The sequence below is a fragment of the Monodelphis domestica genome, chromosome 1, assembly GCF_027887165.1.
Source record: "Monodelphis domestica isolate mMonDom1 chromosome 1, mMonDom1.pri, whole genome shotgun sequence".
Taxonomy (NCBI): Eukaryota; Metazoa; Chordata; class Mammalia; order Didelphimorphia; family Didelphidae; genus Monodelphis; species Monodelphis domestica.
In genome coordinates, this window is record NC_077227.1 from 38107687 (window position 1) to 38126359 (window position 18673).

General features: G+C 37.3%; 1 protein-coding gene and 1 pseudogene across 2 annotated transcripts in view; both read left to right on the forward strand.

Moving 5' to 3' along the window:
* Positions 1-18673, forward strand: part of GRID1 (glutamate ionotropic receptor delta type subunit 1) — a 1152573-nt gene that overhangs the window by 431803 nt on the left and 702097 nt on the right. The window lies entirely within an intron of this gene.
* On the forward strand, positions 5684-16966 carry LOC103100710 (SRR1-like protein; annotated as a pseudogene).

The following is an 18673-nucleotide window of genomic DNA, read 5'->3' on the forward strand; positions in this document are numbered from 1 at the left end:
CAGTAACATGTTTTAAGATTGTCTCCAGCTCTGACATTATACATGAACATATTAGCATGTTCTATGACAGGATAGAGAGCATAAATTTAACTTCTACAATGGATGAATTTTGTTGTTGATTTTGGCCAGCAAATCTATTGAATGTAAATGAGATCGTAATGACTGATTGCTTGAGAAAATCAGTCCTGAGTTTCCTACTGGATTTAATCGTAGAACACTCCATGTGGTATAAAATATCATCACTCTGAATAGGACAGGTAGGCACTCAGCTTCTAATGCCTGGTTGGTGCCTTTAGAGCTTAAATTTTTCTACCTTGGGTGGCATATATCCATCAGTCCTGCCATCCAGAGAGAGACCATCAGGGACACCACTGAATTTGACAGGGCAGCAATAAAACATGTTAGAGTGTGAAGGAGACTTCCTCCTCTTCCTTTTTTCTTCTTCCTCTTCTTCCTGGGGTGGGAGAGGAGCAGAGTTACTCAAAAGTAAAAAACTCTGGAGAAGGAATCAAGAATTTTCTTAGTGACTTTGACCCTGATCTGGTATGCAAATTGGTGCAGTGAGACCAGGTTGCCTTTCCCATTTTTCATTAGCCTGTTCATCTGTGAAATGAGTAAACAAATTCCTGCCTTACAGGAAATGGAGCTATTTAGCATGGTGGAGAAAAGACAGGTGAATTCTTAAGTACTTGAAAGACTGACATGTACAAGGGAATAGATTGGTCCAACATGGCCCCAGAGGGCATAATGAAAGATCAAAGAAACAGGTTTGGCTTGGGGTTAGTGAATGACCTTTCTACAACTAGCTATCCCAAAGTACAGCAGCTTCCCACAGAAAATAGTGGATTCCCCCTTACTTGGAACCTTCAAGGTGAATGAGTACTTTTTAGGGAAGTAGTCAAGGAGATTCCTTTTAGGTTGCTCTGAGCCCCGCTCTATTTTCAAAGTTCTGTTGTTCTATGAAAGCCTTTAAAATATGAATATGCAACTATTTAATGATCATGATTGATTTTGGAAATAGTATTAAATAAGAAGAGACTGAGGTTCTATAGAAGTGAAGTTTGAAATGGGTGATCACGACTTGATGATATTAGAGTAGGTTTAGTAAAAGATGTATTAATGATATTATTTCAAAGAATTAGGAGAACCTTATGTGGGACATGCCCATACAATGATATAGAGATACAGAGATATAAAGAATAAGGAAAAAGATGTGTTTTGACTTTGTTGTCAGAAGTTTCATTACTAGAGGGAGAAGTGAGATGGGAGGTATTGCAGAATATGGATGCATATGGATCCCCTCTCTCTAAATCCTCCACAGTGCTCTTTTCTTTTCTTCTTCTCTCTCTTCTTCCTTCAGCTCCTTCCTGCTTTTTCTCTTTCTCTTCTCTCTTTTTTCTTCCTCCCTTCCTCCACTCTTCCTTATTTCCTACCTCCCTGTTTTCCCTCTCCTTTTCCCTTCTTGTAAGTTCCTCCTTTCCTCAACTCCCTCCCTTTCTCTCATTTGCTTTCCTATCTCCAGAAACCCAGAGATTAAGTGCATATATCAATCCCAGGGTCATGTGGTCTGCTCTTCATCTTGGTCTGGGGCTTGGCTCATCTGTGGAGGTCAGCATGTGAACTTATCCTGCTTTCATGTCCTGCTCTTAGTAACTGAAGTTATTTCCTAACCAGGACATAGAAGAATGGGATTTTCTCTAACTTCCTTGATACCCAGGCTAGCTTGACATGAGGAACTTTTGTTGCTAGAGATTTTTGTTCATTAAGAAATCCTAGTGATGAGGCAAACAAAGAACACTTAGGAGAAAGTCATTAATAACAGTTATAATCATTTGCCTCTTCCTTCCCCCAACCTGCCCCAAGCCAGCACCTAATTATATGTTGGCAAATTAGTTAGAATGAACTACCTTGCTTTGTAGTCTTTGCTTCTTAACCAGAAATTAGAATTGTACATGTTAATTACATTGTAGTTCAACATTTAATTTTTATGCAAAGAATGTCAAGTATTCAAAATTTGAGTTAGAAAATCAACTTAGATATAAGATGGAGGAAATGTGGTCAAACAGTAATTTTTTCCCCTCAAGAAAGATCTGGGGGTTTTAATGGACTGTAACCATAATATGTCAACACCATGGTTTTGCAGTTAAGAAACCTAAGAGAATCTTAGTGGGGAATTAAGAGGAGTGGCACCCCTGAGTCCAGGATTAAAGAAGCAATAGACTCATTATACTCAATCTTGGCTTAGAAATATGGAAAATTGCTCTCAGCTCTCAGCAATTTAATCTCAGGACAGATATTGATGAGATGGAAAGCATTCCTAGGAGAGTAGACAGGAAGTCAAACAAAAATCAGTTGGGGAAATGGGTTGATTGACCTGGAGAAGACTTGGGGTGATGTGCAATAGTGCTTTGCAAGCATTTGAAGACATGTATAGAGTCGGAGGGGAAAGAGTGCATTTATTCCACTTGGCTTCAGAGAGCAGAACTGGAAACAATTTGTAAATGTTGCAAAGAGAAAAATTTAAGTTTGACATCAGGGGAAAAATCCTAATAATAAGAACCACCCCAAAGTGGAATGAACTATAGTGGGAGGTAAAGAGTTCCTTCCTTCCAGACATCATGAGGCAAAGACAAGATGGCTAGTTGATGGTTTGGTGGGAGAAAGACTCCTTTTTCAGATATAGGATGAAGAAGATGGCGGCTTAAAATCCTTGCCAGTTCTGAATTTCTGGTATTTTTTTTTGATCCAATTGTTCCTGCTATTGGAGATCTTATATTTGAGGGAAAGGAATGCAGAGAGTTCCAGGTAATAAGCTTTGCTTGCATAAACAAAGGACTCCACAGGGTTGAATTGGGGCAAATAAGTAGTTAGTCACCTATTACTACCTGAAGACTTAAGTGCAATAGATATTTATATGACTGGCTTTGTTGATAAACTAGCTTGTATATGCTAACCACATGCAGGGCATACACTGGTCCTTTTTAAAAATCACTGCTCCGTGTAGGATAAAAAGAGTTGAGCAGACAGGTATAATATAATATCTCAGAGCCTTAATAAAAAGAGTGATTTCGACTAATAGGCCTACATAAATCAGAACTACCCTACAAAAGGAGCTAAGTGAATTGCAATCTTCCAGAGGCTGACATCACACTTTTAAAATCTAAACATTATCGTTTTTTCCTTATCGACTTTCTGCATTAAAGTTTATTAGTTAAATTTCTGAGCTACTCTGAACAAGTCAGGTCAGTGCTGATTAGGATTTCCATTGAGAAGAAGTCATATAAAATGTGCAATCAGATGAACTGAGATAGAACATTAATTAGAACGCCTGCCACATTCAGATCCCTAAGTTGTGAAGGCAGTGAAGGTTTTTCCTGCAAATGGATTGCTTCTTTCCTCTGAAAAATTAATTAACAAAGACTGACCAACAGCAATTCTCAAACTTCCAGCTATTGCCTTTCTCATCCTGGCAGGACAATGATCAGTTTCTTTCTTGGGTGACCTTCTGGTTTTGAGACACAAGTTTAATAAGTTCATCGAGGTTTAGAGGGTCAACTACTGATAGTTCAATTGAATTGTTAACTCAGTTTATTGTGTTCCAATTCAACAAACATTGATAAAGTGGGACCAGTGAGGTCCCAACAATATACTCTTTTTATGAGCAATCTGAGCATATATTATAGGCATCTTAGAGGAGGTTATTAGAAGGGAGCATGCAGAGTTTTACAAGAGATATTTTACAGTGGACTGCATTTTACTATCATGCAGTAGAAAGAAAGATATTGAGGCTATGAAGTCTTACTTTGCTTATAAGTTGTTGACTCTATTTGTATAGACCCATAGATTTAGAACTATTTTTTTTTCGTATTATGTACCCCTTTGGTGATGGATTTAAACCTATGAACCCTTCTCAGAATAATGTTTGAAATGCATAAAATAAAGTGTATAAGAGTATAAAGGAAAAGAATTATATTTAAATATAGTTGTCAGAATATTAAAAAACCCCACACAAAAATACTTTTACAGAACTCAGTTTACAACCAGAAGAGATATTAAAGAACATTGAATCTAATCTCTTTATTTTACTTAGGAGGACACTGAGACCTACAGGTTAATTTTCTTGACCATGGTCACACAGCTATTGAGTGTTTGAAGCAGGATTTCAGCAAGATCTTTTTGACTCTAGACTTAATGTTATAACCAGTCATTCTATGTAGAGCCTTTTATTGAGTCGAACAAAACAGTACCTTAAATTGCCTTCCTCCAACAAAATATTTCCCATGAATATGTCAAAATCAGCTAAGATCCACTGGAGGATATAACAGCAGAGACACAGTCTTATTCAATAACTCTTGGCTATTAATAACAAACAAGATATAGAACAGAGAGCCTATTATCTCCTAAAATGTTTGCCACTTTCATGGAGCAGAGTCAGTGTAGAGCTCTTATCAACAAGAGATTTCCAATAGATGCCGAGATGCTGAGATTCTCTAGATGCTTCTGTTTGAGGACAGTATTATGCTGAAACTCTGAGGATGCTCAGGCTCCTGAGATCCATCATCATTGAGAAGTTTGGCCTGAACATTCACAGAGAAAACAACTACAATAATGACAAAAGAAAACAAATAACAAAAACAAATGGATAAAGAATGTCCGTTTTGGGGAATTGCCAAATGGAGTTGGATGAATGTTCTGTTGAACTTGGGGTAGTTAGGTAGTATGGTAGATAGAGAGCCACGCCTAGTGATAGGAGGTCCTGGGTTCAAATGTGACCTCAGATATTTCCTTGCTGGGTTACCCTGAGTAAGTTACTTAGATCCAATTGCCTAGCCCTTACCACTCTTCTGCCTTGAAACCAAAACATGGTATTGATTCTAAGAGAGAAGGTGAGGTTTTAGATTAAACAATCTATTGAGCTTCTCCAATAAGATATCTATATCAATATCAATATCTTTTCTCTCCCCACATATGCATGTATATGTATATATGTGTAGATAGATACATATGCATACACACATATGATAAACATTCATCTTTCTGAGTTCAAATCTGGTTTCAAACACTAGTTGTGTGACCCTGGCAAGTCACTTCATCCTATATGCCTCAGTTTCCTCATCTGTAAAATGAGCTGGGGAAGGAATGGCAAACCACTCCAATATGTTTGCCAAGAAATCCCCAAATTGGTTCACAAAGAGTTAGACATGACTGAAAAATGACTGAACAACAACAAAATGTGAGATAATTAATTACTTGAACTATATACAGTTCCAGAGTCCAGCAGAAGGAGAAGATGATTATGCAATCATAAGTTAGAAATAATGAATTACATAAGGGAAGTGATCTAAAGAGTGTTGTCAAAGAATTGTATGTTCTAAAATGAAGATGGTCTGGTCATAGAACAAGATCGACAGCGTGCACACTTGATGGATATATTTCTTCTGTTTTCTTTTGTGTTTATTCTAAACTTAGCCAACACTTACTTATTCTAAACTTAGCCAACAACAATTAAACAAGCATTTCCCAGGTACAATGTAAAACAGAAAAGAGGATTGCACATGATACTTCAAATCTTTGTTTTTCTCATTAAGTAATTAAGTGACTAAAAATTCCACTTGCAACTATTAAAACTGTCATGATTATAGTTCCTTCCGGCCTTTGCAAATCTTTATCATTTTAAGAGATCATGAAGGATCCTTCTCCAGCCACCATGTTGAATGTGTCTGCTTTGGTAAGTTTATGGGAGGAGAACCTAGGTGAAGATTTCACAATTGGGCAGGAGTTGCAATCTACAATGTTGAAGGAAATACCTACGTTGTTGAAGAGATTACAAATCTCTTGTCTTGTTGGAGTATACTGTGGAATGAATAAGAATGATAATAATAATAATAAAGCACTAAAACACTTGTAATCTTAAATGCTGGGGTAATAAAAAACAAAGACAGTCCTCAAGGAGCTTCTATTCTAAACTGGGGAGAGAATCCATATACGGAAGTTATGGAGAATGGGACCATAAGGGAATGAACAGAAATAGAACTTCTCAGAGAAATGGTAAGTATGGTTGAGTATGGTTCCTTAACTGGAGAGCTATGCAGGGACTAGGTGGCTTAGAGGTAGGAAGTAAAGTGAAGGTAGAGCTTCTGGCTAGGGTCTACTGAAATAGTTGGCCAAGTGAGATACTCAGCAGCCAGTGAAAGGGAGGCAGCATAGGAACTGCAAATATGAAAGCACTAATACCTCCAGATCATGGTATCTAGTTCTAGCAGCAAACTGGCTCCAGTGTAGATGGCATGGGATTCTCCTTTGCTGACCACTCTGATAAGATCATTGCCTGCAAATCCTGTCCATGTAGTTATCTAGAAGACACTGAGATAGTTTAGGGAGGGAAGATGGCAGCCAATGACAGATCTTCTCTAGGGAACATTAGAGCTTGGAAGGAACTGATAAACAGAAATAAGTATGACAGAGTTTTATGTATACATAGATTTTTTTTCTCAGATGATGCTCTCTGTAATGGGGGAAAAGGGAGGAAGGGAGGGAATCAACTGTGTATTTCAATGTAAAAAACAAATAAATCAATTAAAATTAAAAAAGAAGTAAAGTGACATCAAGGACAAAGTGGAAGACAGAATCTAACCTGTAGTATGGGACCCAGAATAGAGAAGAGCAGCAATAATGTTGATAAGATGGACTAGGGGAGGTCTCTGGTCTGTCAAACTACTATAGGAGAACTGAGTGGACAGGTTATAGAAATAGGGACCAAAAGCCCTGATCCAGATACTTTCAGGAAGAAAATTAGTTGTCATGAGGGATAGAGTTCTCCACCTGGAGTTAGAAATACTTGAGTTCAAATCCTCTCTTGGATCTTTGTTAGTTGTGTGACTAAAAGCAAGTCACTTAACCTTCATCAGGCTCAGTTTTTTATTTATAAATTGGAGATGTAATAATAACTCATATTACAGGAGCATTGAGAGGATCAAATGAAGAGAGAGAGAGTACTTTGTAAACTTTTATGCAAATGCTAGCTATAATTCTTAGTAAAATCCATTCCCTCATCTGTCTTATTCTCCTCATCCAAAAAAAAAAAAAGAGAGGAGAGAGAGAAGCTGAAGTACATCATCTCTTTCCAGTTTTAAATCCAGGATCCTATGATCAGATTTATGAGTTCTAAGTATTTGGCAATAGGCTCTAACCATTAGGCAAAGAAGTCTGGAAAACCCAGTATTTGTAGTCTTTTTCCTATACTCCAGGATTCTGGTGTCTATTGGTAAATGAGGGGTTCAAGGATCAGGATTCTCCCCCATCCCTGTTTCTTTTGAACATTTGGAAATGATGAATGAGAGTGAAGAGTTGAGCCAACAGTTCCTCAGTAGCACAGCCAAGAAAGGAGAAATATGGCTTTCCTGTATGCATGGATAGTTATCCTGGTGGTGGTTCATTACCATAGCTAAGATGATATATGGGGTGGGTGGGTTTTGAGATGTATATAACAAAAAGCTAATGTACTAGCTGCAGGCAAAATGTTTTCTAATTAAATGCAAAACAGTACAAATGTTCTACATGCTATCCCTATGTGTCTACCTTTCTCAATCACTCTCATGGGTAACAAGGGAGAAATTGTAAGAGGATCCTTCCAAAGTCGGTGGATTATTTGAAATCCAACCCTGGGCATCAATTTCATATTGCGTTCTGTGAATGGATGATATGGCTTTATTTTACCATCAAGAATGATGTGGCTGGAGCCTTCTGTGACCTTCTCCACCTCCCAGACCTAGTTAAAAAGTGGCTTTCCATCTTTTAGCTGCTTGGGGGGAAGAACTGTTACATATGTATGGACTTAATCGAATCTGAACAGCCGTCAGACCAGGGAAACAAAGATTTATTAGTGCCATGGAAACAAGTGTCTTTGGCAGGCATGGGGGTGTCAGACTTTTTCATTTGGTTTGGCATCTAGATTATTCTTGGAGACTGGGATATTAGACCTTGTTTCTTCTCTAGGAGGGGTCTGATTGAGATCATTGTCTGATGGCTTGTTGTCCAGCTGCCCTCAACTCCCAAAGCCAAGAAGAATTCCAGCTGCTTCCCATTGACACTGTGTAGAGCCTGGCATTTTTTCCTTTGCTTGACAGTGATAGGGGAGCTAGGGAATACCTGCTGGAGTCTTTACCATCTAATGACATTTTCTTTAGAATAACAAAATGTGCAGGAGAATTGATGGATGATCAAGGGTATTTTTTCTTTCTTTTTTTTTTTCAGAGCAATATGCTCTAGGCTGGTGATTAGAGTTCATGGGAGTATATGTGGTTGATAATAACAATAACAAAATATAATATTTATATAGAATTTTGAAGCTTGTCAAGTGCTTTATGCATTTCATAATAATCAGATGGGGTAGGTACTATTATTATTCCCATTTTAAAGATGAGGAAACAGAGAGATTGTGTCTCAACTAATATTGTGCAGTGAGTAAATGTCTGATTGAATCAAATTCAAAGTGATTTGGCTAAACACAAATCTATAAAGGCCCTACTGTGTGCAAGTCTCAGGGTACAAAAATAGACTTGCTTGGATTAGTTTTGCTACCTACTACTGAGGAGTTGGGGCATTGGACTAGATATACACATATAGATATATACAAGATAATTTGAGAAGGGAAGACATGTACAGGGTGTCCAGGAAAACCTTCATGGTGTAGTTGACTACTAAGTTAAGCCTTGAATAGAGATAAGGATTGTGAAATATGGGAGAGCACATTCTAGGCAGACAACTCATGACCTTTACAAGAATTTACCCATTTTCCTTTTGAAGATCACAAGCAATGGGGAGCTCAGTACCTCTTCAGATAGTCCATTCCATCTTGGTATAGCTTTAATTGTTAGCCAAATGTCCTTGTTTTGAGGATAAATCTGCATTTTCATAACTTCAACCCATTAGTCTTATGTCTGGACCCCAGTAGAATAAGAATATTTGCTCTTCCAGTAGAATGTAAACTCCCTGAAGGAAGATACTGTCTCACTTTTTTTTTTTTTGTATTCCCAGTGTCCAGCACAGTGCTTGGCACATAATAGGTATTTAATAAAGGACTGTCAATGATTGATTCCAAATGACAGGACTTGATATATATGAGAAGAAAGCCATTTGACCCTCCCCTAAGTTTTTTTTTATCACAATGAAACATTTACAGTCATTTTCATTGATCTCTAGATTATATTCCTTAGGATTCAGTGGGAAAATCTGAGTTCAAATCTAACCCCAGACACTTACTAGTTGTATTATCTTGGTCAAGACACTTTACCTCCATTTGCTTCTGCTTCCTCAACTATAAAATGATGATAATAACCTACCTCCCAGAATTATGAGGATCAAATAAGATAGTATTTGTAAAGCACTAGCCTGACACATTATTGGTCCTATATAAATGCTAGTTATTATTATTATTATTATCATTACAATTAATATTATTTTCCTTGCCCCTATTAGCTATAAAGTAGGCACCTGGGTGATAGATGTAGCTTTTACAGATGCCCAATTGAAACTGTTGTGGAAAACTAAGAGATGCCCTTTTGGGTCAGTACTCTGGTCCCTTCAGCTTGGAATTCTGTCTGATGGAAAATGAAATAAAGAGGGAATTCATCCTTCATGAAGCCACATTTAAGAGTTTCAGAATGTCACCAATTTCCCTTGTCATACTCTTGACCCATGTAGACCTGCCATTTATAACACTCTTTATCTGTATCCTTTGTAAGTTTGTTACCAAGATTCTTTCTTCTTTTTGCTATTTTTACTTTTCATTCCACCCTAGGAGGCTTCTTTCTACTGAGAAGCAGCATTTGAGGGACCATGATGAATCTATATTTGTTTATTCATGGAATACCAGTAGCAGTAATGAAGAGGGACATTGTATTCTGAAGCTAAAGGTTCTTCCAGGTCAAATAGGAAAGCTTTAACTTTAGTAAGATGGTAACCTTTGGAATATTGTCTGAGAGTTCACATCTTCTTCCATTGAACTTTTTCTAGCCTTCTGATGGAAGACCAAATCCACCATGACCCTTTGTTGTGATTGGGTACTGTGGCACCTAGTTATGACATTTTGGTATGGTTAGGTCAATCATACATGGGTTTTGAGTAAGGAGTTTGGCACTAAGTGTGTAGGTCACTCAAAGGAGATCCTCTTTCTCATATACAGTGATGCCTCAACTATCATAGGAGATATGTTTATAGACCCCTGTGATAGGTAAAAATCTACAAAGTAGCAGTTTTAAATTTTTTTTATTATTTACATATATTTTAAGGCTTTATGAACCCTTCCTACTCTCCTATAAACCATTTCCATACTCTTATTAACCTTTCCCACACTCTAACACTTCATATACTCTTAAACACTTCCTACACTTTTAAACCTACATAATTTTAACCAAGTCCTATCATATAGTGAAAATTCTGTGAAACAGAATTATATATATATATATATATATATATATATATATATATATATATATATATATATATATATATATATAACTGGAGCTACAGTGAACATGTGATAAGTGAATGGTAATATAGCCAGGGATGACTGTACCTCCCATCTCTGGTCACTTAGATCCTCCACTGGAGGCAGCCCAAGCTGAGAAAAACTGCTTTGGGAAAAGCTGACACCTGATGTGAATTTGTCTCAATGGGCCTTTAGTCTTTTATCATTCTTTCCTTTAGTAACCAGGAATTTTCATTAGTTATCTTATTTCAGGATAGATAATCTAGGACAGATAGTCCCTATTACTATTATCTTTACTCATTGCATGGACAGAATTATGCAGAATGCCAGTCTGGCTAAATCTAGAGATCTTTATTGTTGCTTGACATTCTTGGTCTATGCAAATTTTAAGTGAAATAATTACAATGTCATGTAACAAACTGAAAGAAGTGGCATAGCCTGGTTTATGAGAAGCATAGTATACAGCTGGAGAGTCATTATAGGTGAGTTCAAGTCCTTCCTTTGATAAGGGTAATGTGAAGATTAAATTTAACTCTCCCCTGATTGTGAAAATGAAATTAACTCCCTTGCCCATTTTTAGATTTAATCACCAAAGGTGTAAACACCCCATTCACACTTGAGCAGGGGAGGTCTGTGACCCACATGTGCAATAGTGGGTGATGAATTAGAATTAAACTGATTGCCCTTGTGCAGTCCTAAAACAAAGCTTCAACTGTGATTGGCAGTTGTAAAATTAGGGGAAGGAACAGGAAGTGATGCAAAAGAAAATATCTTTAAAAGGGAGTTACAACTTCCTGAGTGCAGTTCTACTTGGAGTTCTACTTGGAGTGGAACTTCCTGTGAGAGACAGTTCTCCATTCTTTGGAGTTGAGGCTCTTGAAGAATCTGTTGACTGGACCCGAGACCCTGTATCTGGTGAGGCTGTTCTTAAATCTCTTCCTTTGGATTGACACATGGTGAGTGAAAAAGATGGCTCTTTCCTGAAATTTTCTGAAGAGACTAAACTCAGTAGAGATCTATCCTCTTGACAGAGACATCCCTAGGTCCTCAGTCACAAGGGCTGAGACTTCTCTGGTTAAAGACAAAATCCCCCTGCCACAGTTGAGTTAGGGGTTGGAGTAAATTACTTAGTGCTTAGGCTAGATATCTTACCTTATCCTCTCTCTGATTTTCTTCACTTATTCTATATTTTGTAAATAAAGTATAAATAAACCTCTTTGGAATTAATATAAATTCCTGGTGATCCTATTTTAAATATAATCCAGTCTAACCTTTTTATATAAATGATACCTTTTCCCCCTTATAGTAGTGTAATTCTGGGAAACTTATTTAGACTTTCAGTGTTTCAGACAACTATCCATGACTCTCTATTGCAGAATAATTATTCATATATATAGTTATAGGGACTTCCATGATCAGGATCTCCCTGTGCAGATGGTGATGGTGTGAAGAGAGAGATAGAGGGGGTAGAGAGTGAGGGATATATATATATATATATATATATATATATATACATATACATATATATATGTATACATATGTATACATATATATACAGATATAGATATATAGATACATATATATAGATATAGATAGATAGAGAGAGACAGACAGACAGACAGACAGACAAGAGAAGAGAAAAGAAGAGGAAGAGAAGAAGGTGGAAGAGAGAGAATGAAAAGAAGAGGTTAATATTACTAAACATAATATACTGCTTTTTAGTAGTTGACATTTTTAGGCACATTTTAGGGAAGATGAAACTAGTTCAGGTAAGAGTTGATCTATATTTGTTTGATGTTTCCACACTTACTGGATCATTATAGATTATAGAATTAGGATTATAGAATTAGAGGTAGAAAGGGACTTGAAAGGTCATGAATTCTCACCCCTCATTTTCCATGTGAAGAAGTAGAGGCACAGAGAAATTAGATAACTTACCCAGGGCCAGATGACCTGTAGGAATTAGAGGAGGGATTTGAATCAAAGTCCTTCTGACTTCAAGTCCAATACTCTATTTTGTGCTCAGAATTGTCTTTATAGCTTCATGATCTCGAGTGTGGATATTCCCTTTACTACGATCAGATTTTAGTCCTGTCACACTATCTTACCTAATTCCAAATCTCATAATTTTTTATTTACTGCATGGAAATTCCATCCCATGCATTATAATTCCTTATTATATATATATATATATATATATATATATAAAGTATATGTGTGAAATGCTTGGGCTTTCTATTTGTTACATTTTATTTTTTTCCAAATAGTTGACCTATTTTTTTCAGTTATGCTTGACTCTAATGGTGTCTTTTATTGAGCTATTTGCATATGAATCCATCTTGGTAACAGTGCATTTTAATTAAACCACCCTTGCACCTGCAACTTTTATTCTTCTGAGTCTTTCAAAGAGAGAATATGATGTTGAAAAGTAGCCTCATGCCATTGAAAGTGCTCTATGACCCCTCCAATGTGATATAATCTCATTACCTTCTCTGAAATAATTTTAAGTCCTGATTATACAACTGAAGTACATGTCCAAGATATATGCTCTAATGAATTAATGTCAGTGGGATGCTCATTTAACTTCATGGAAACTGGATGATCCCATCACATGTCAAAAATACTTTCATTTCATCCATCTGAACACCTGAAATTCTTGGTATATGCTCTACAGTTCCTTTAGCTGGAGTGGCACACAATATAGGGTGCTACCATACTCTGAAAACTTTGGAGGCAAAATAGTGTTCTTACCTTGTAGAATCTGTTTTTAATCCATAGAATTTCTTTTCCTAAAGGAAAGGGGAATAAAGGATGAGCTAGAACCTTGATGAGTGAGAATCTTCCTCTCCTTCCCCAAACATTTCCTCCTGATTTGGCTACTGTATATATATATTTTTGATCCTGCTGTCCTGTGCCTCAGATGACTGTTTTGTTTACTGTCGACACTCGGTGATCCCAGTTTCCACATCACCGTAAGTGGAGGAAATTGGTGGCACATGGAATGAGGAACATGAAGGAGAGAGAAGTCTGACTGACCTCACAGCATCTGAGCAACACCATTGCAACTGTCTTTAATTCTAGTGCCCAATGTCAGGCTTTCATCTCTTCAAAACTGCGGTGTTCCACTCTCATCACCCACATTTACTGTAACTCATGGGCATGGGGCTATGCAAAGATCTCTACAAATAGCCACATAGGCAGGTCCTTGTCCCTGAGGAGCTCACAGAATGAGTCAGAATTTTCTGATGTAGACAATCAACATGGAAATATTCAGTCACTGAAACATGCTCTTTGCTTTGCTATGAGCTGTGAGACAGAAAAACTCAGTTTCTACCTTCAAGGAATTTATAATAGAGTTTCTTAAAAAATTTTTTTAAACCCTCACCTTCCATCTTAGAATCAATACTGTGTATTGATTCCAAGGCAGAAGAGCGGTAATGGGGGTTAACTGACTTGCCCATGGTCATATAACTAGGAAGTATCTGAGGTCCAATTTGAACCCAGGACCTCCTCTCATTCCACTGAGCCACCCAGCTGCCCTCTATAATATATATTCCGAACTATATATATATATACATATATACAAATATATATGTATATATATATAGTTTAGTAAAGGCATACAAATTAGAGATAAATAATCTTTGGCTTCTGTCTTTGGTCCTCTTCTCTTTTCTCACTACATACCCTCTGGGTAATATCATGGGTATCCATGGATTCAAATTGATAAAGGTCTCTCCTATCTTTCCAACTACTTTATGTTATTTTATATATATTTAGTATTTACTGTGTGCATGAGTATTTGACTCTTCTGATAGAATGTAATCTCCTGGAGGGCAAGGATTCTTTGTTTCCCTAAGCACTAGCTCTGTGATTGTTATACAGTAGGTGATTAATAAACACTTATTGATTAATTTCTTGAAAGGCATAGGGTACTAAATGAAGTCAGGAAGACCCAGCTTTCAATCTTACCTCACATACTAATTAGTTGTGTGACCCCAGGCAAATTACTTAACTCTTCTTTAGATCCCAGTTTCTTCATCTTATAAAATTAGAGGTTTGGAATCAATGGCTTTAAGGTTCCTTCTAACTCTAAATATATGGAATCTATGAACCCATGATACTATGATTGACTCTCAGAAGGAATATTGTTTAATTGAATCCAGCAACTATTTATAAAGAACCTTTCCAACTCCTTGGGAATACATACATAGCAATGGAACAGCAGCTCTCTAGGAGCTTAGGTTTCTCTGGGACAATAGAACATCCAAACAAAGAAGTAAATATAAACTAATTTGAGCTCAGGTTAACAGTAATGATTAGAAAGACTTTCTGTAGGATGGTTAGAGAACCAGAGGGAACCTGATGTATAGGATTTAGTCTTAGTTGCAAAGGTGTTTGCATTATTGGATGTATGAATTATTAATTGATCAGCGTTCATTATGAGCCTACTACATGCCGGTGTATTAGGCTCTGAGGATACAGAGACAACAATGAAACATTCTCTGTTCTCATGGAGCTTCTAATATTGGGAAAACCCCCATTATGATCAATGTCAACAATGACAATAGGAACTAGTATTTATAAAGCGCTTCATGGCTTGTAAAGCCCTTTTTATGATTTCATTTGACTCTCACAACTCCCTTAGGGAAGAGTTATTGTTATTATTATTTTTATTATTATTACCATTTGATGTATGTGGAAACTTAGACTGAGAGAAATGATTTGGTCAGAGCTACACAGTAAGTAAGATTCAAACTGACATCCTCCTAATTTCAAGTCTAGTGCTCCATTATGCCAATTTGAAATAACATGAATATATATGAGTATATTTATATACTCTGGGCATCATGCAACAAAGGGGTCAGGTCTAGACGTGGGATTTCAGCAATATAGATTCCCCAGAGGAATTTCCCTTTACCTCTGTAGTTAAGCACTTTCCTCCATGTCTTTGAGTTAGCTAGAACACAGAGTAGTTAAACCACTTATTTATTTATAAATATTAATTGTATATTTTAAGTGAATTCCCTTTTTTCCCCTTTGGAGTTGTTCACTGCAGTTTTACTCTGGGGAGAGATTGAATATCTTATGGCCCCATGTAAATTATCTTGTTGGTTTTGATTCAGTGCCAGGGGTAGACAAGTGCCAATTTGACACTGACCCAAATGTACCATCACTGGAATTCTCTGTTGATCCCTGCAGCCTAGTCTGAGAAGCAAGGAGTAAATGAGATATGGTTGGATCACCTCATGGATGTAATATTCAGTTCTGGGCAGGTTATTTTGAAAGGATCCTGAGCACATTGGGACAAGTATGATTTAGATGATGAAGGGACCAGAAATCATGACTTAAGTTTTTTTTTTTAAAGAACTGAGAGAAGCTTCATGGTAGTAACCATAGTAGATGGAAAACCATGCCAGGGGTGGTGTGAGCATCCAAGACTGGCTGTGTCCCAGGGAATCCAAAGCCCCAGAGGTGGCCCAGGATAGTGGGCCAGCACAGAAGTGGGTTCACAAGACCTTAGGGGTTACACAGTTATACACAAATAAGAAAATACAAAGTAATGGAGGGTTAGCTAAAAGAGGAAAATTCACATTGGGAGATCTGGCTTGTCTACAATTTCTGGTATTTGACAGAATCATCCAGATTAATTTTATTAAACCTCTAGAACAATAGTGAGCTCCCAAGCTCTATTTCATTAGTCCTTGCACACCTTCATCTCAAAACATCACAGCATCCCATTGAGGTACCCCATTCTAAGTAGAGGGAAGAATAAATAAAGAGGAAGAGCAATTTCAAGTGCATTTGCCATGGAAGTGAGAAATTTGCTTCCTGTGAAATAGCCCACAATCAATTAGCATTTTTGCTTCTCTTTCTGGAAAAGTTACATATTCCCAGAAATCACTGATATATATTTATACTCTCTGAACTTGAAATTTCAGTTCTTATTGCTCTCAGTCTGACTATTCTCAAAGAGAATGAGGAAGGAAAATGGAGTATATGTGGTGAATCCCCAATTTTTGACATTATCCACTGTGGTTGTAGAACAACCTATTATGGAGTAACAGGTCAGTCAGTTCCCTTTCCAAGCTGGTGATCACTGGAAATAGTTTCAAAAGAACTGAAAGAAAATTATTAATAAGGATTCTGCAGAAAAATTACCCCCATGTGGCAAAGGTTTTAAGAGGAATAGAGGAAATTGGATTTCCTCCGATAGTGTAATACTTAGACATATTTAATGATAATGCCATCCATTGGTTTCCTTTGCAAAAGCTGCGAGTACTCCCCAGTGAACTGTGGATGTTTCAAGAAGAGCCAGAGTATTCAAAAGGTGAGGAATTGGAAATCATCAGGAACCGAGGAAATCGACTCAACCCTTCCTTTGATGACATTAATTTTCTATTATGGCACAATGGACAGAAGCACAGAGCCAGAAAGACCTGGGCTCAAATCTGGCATCAGACTCTCATTGACTGAGAGGCATTGGCCAAGTTACTTAATCTCTCAGTTCCCTAAGCAGCTTCTTCCACATGTTTTGGAGGCCATGCACTCCACAACCAAGGCTGAACTGGAAGGTCCATAGTGGTGCATCTTTGTCATCAGAAAACTAAAATGAAGTTTCTGCCTTGGACGATTTTAAAGAATTTCTTGTTTCTCTTACCGAAATGGACCCAGGCTAGGAGGATTTAGGAAAAGGAACCATATGACATGCTCAGTCTTCTCAGTTAGGAAGGTGGTGTCATTTTATAAACTGCTTTTTGAAATGGATGCTCAGCATTTCCTTTTTTTAAAGAAAAATAACTGAGAACATGTTGGCTTGAAGGAATTAAGGGTTAATTGGGGGAATGACTTTTCAATAAGAGGGCATTCATATGGAAGAGGTATGAACATTATTTTCTTTCATTACAGAAATTAGAAGCAGAAGATAAATTTTTAGTTAAATGTAATGGGGAGCTTTTTTATAGTTAAAGCTCTCCAAAGTGAAATGGACCACCTGAAGTGTCTGTGAGTTTCCTGTTATCAAGGAGGATGGGTGACCCCTTATTAGGAGAGCTGTCGAGGTATTTTAGCTCAGGTAGGAGTAGGATTAGGAAAATTCTGAGAGTTCTTCCAGCTCCGAGATTGACCTTTTGGGGAATTACTTCTTGTTTGTTTTCTATTCTTCTCCAGAAAAAGTGTCCAAAGATGCATTCTGCCTATTTTGTATTTCTCCATTGCCCAGATTCCTTATTTACATAATACCCATCATCATTCAGCAAAGGGCCTAATTTGCTGAGCTCTCTCACTGGATTTCCAAACACACACACACACACACACACACACACACACACACAGGCACACACACAGGCACACGCACACATTCACACACATTTATATTTTCTGATCTGATGTATTCACCTCCATCGGTTAATCACTAGGTACTGAACTGAGCTGTGAGTTGTATTAAGTGACTTTTTTGGCAGTGCGTCCCAGAAAACACTAATACTATGGCAGTGAGTTGGGGATAGAAGGAATATTGTAATTATTCCAAAGAGCTCTTCCAATGGAGTTTTAAAAGCCAATAACTCACATGGGAGTGAAAACGAAGCTTTCTTTTACTCTTCAGTTTTCTATAATTCTTCAGGTTTTTTCCCCCTAACACCATGTGACACCATTTTGAAATACAGTGTTGAGAGTAATAGACTAGGAAAATTCTAGGTTTGACTTCTGACGTTGTTAATTAGGGGATGTAGGACCATGGAGAAGCCACTTAAACTCTTGAGGTCTAATTTCCTCATGTGGGGCAATAGGCAGAATTTGCAAAGAGATAGATAAGATTTAAGATTCATCTGAGAAGATTCATTGTTAGAGCAGTCCAAAAGTATAATAGGCTGCTTCAGGACATGACAACTTTCCTCTTACTCAAGATCTCTGAGAGAAGGTTGAATGATTATTTGTTAGGTATTCTGTAGAGTGACTTCATTTAAAAAATGTACTTTAGTAATATAATAATACTGGTTCCAAAGCAGAAGAGGTACAGGCAATTAAGGTTAAGTGACTTGCTCAGGATCACCCAACTACATGTATCTGAGGCTAGATTTGATCTCAAGACCTCCCATCTCCAGGTCTGGCTCTCTATCCACTGAGCCATCTAACTGACCCAGGATGGCTTTTTTTTTTAAAGTTAGACCAGATGAACACTTA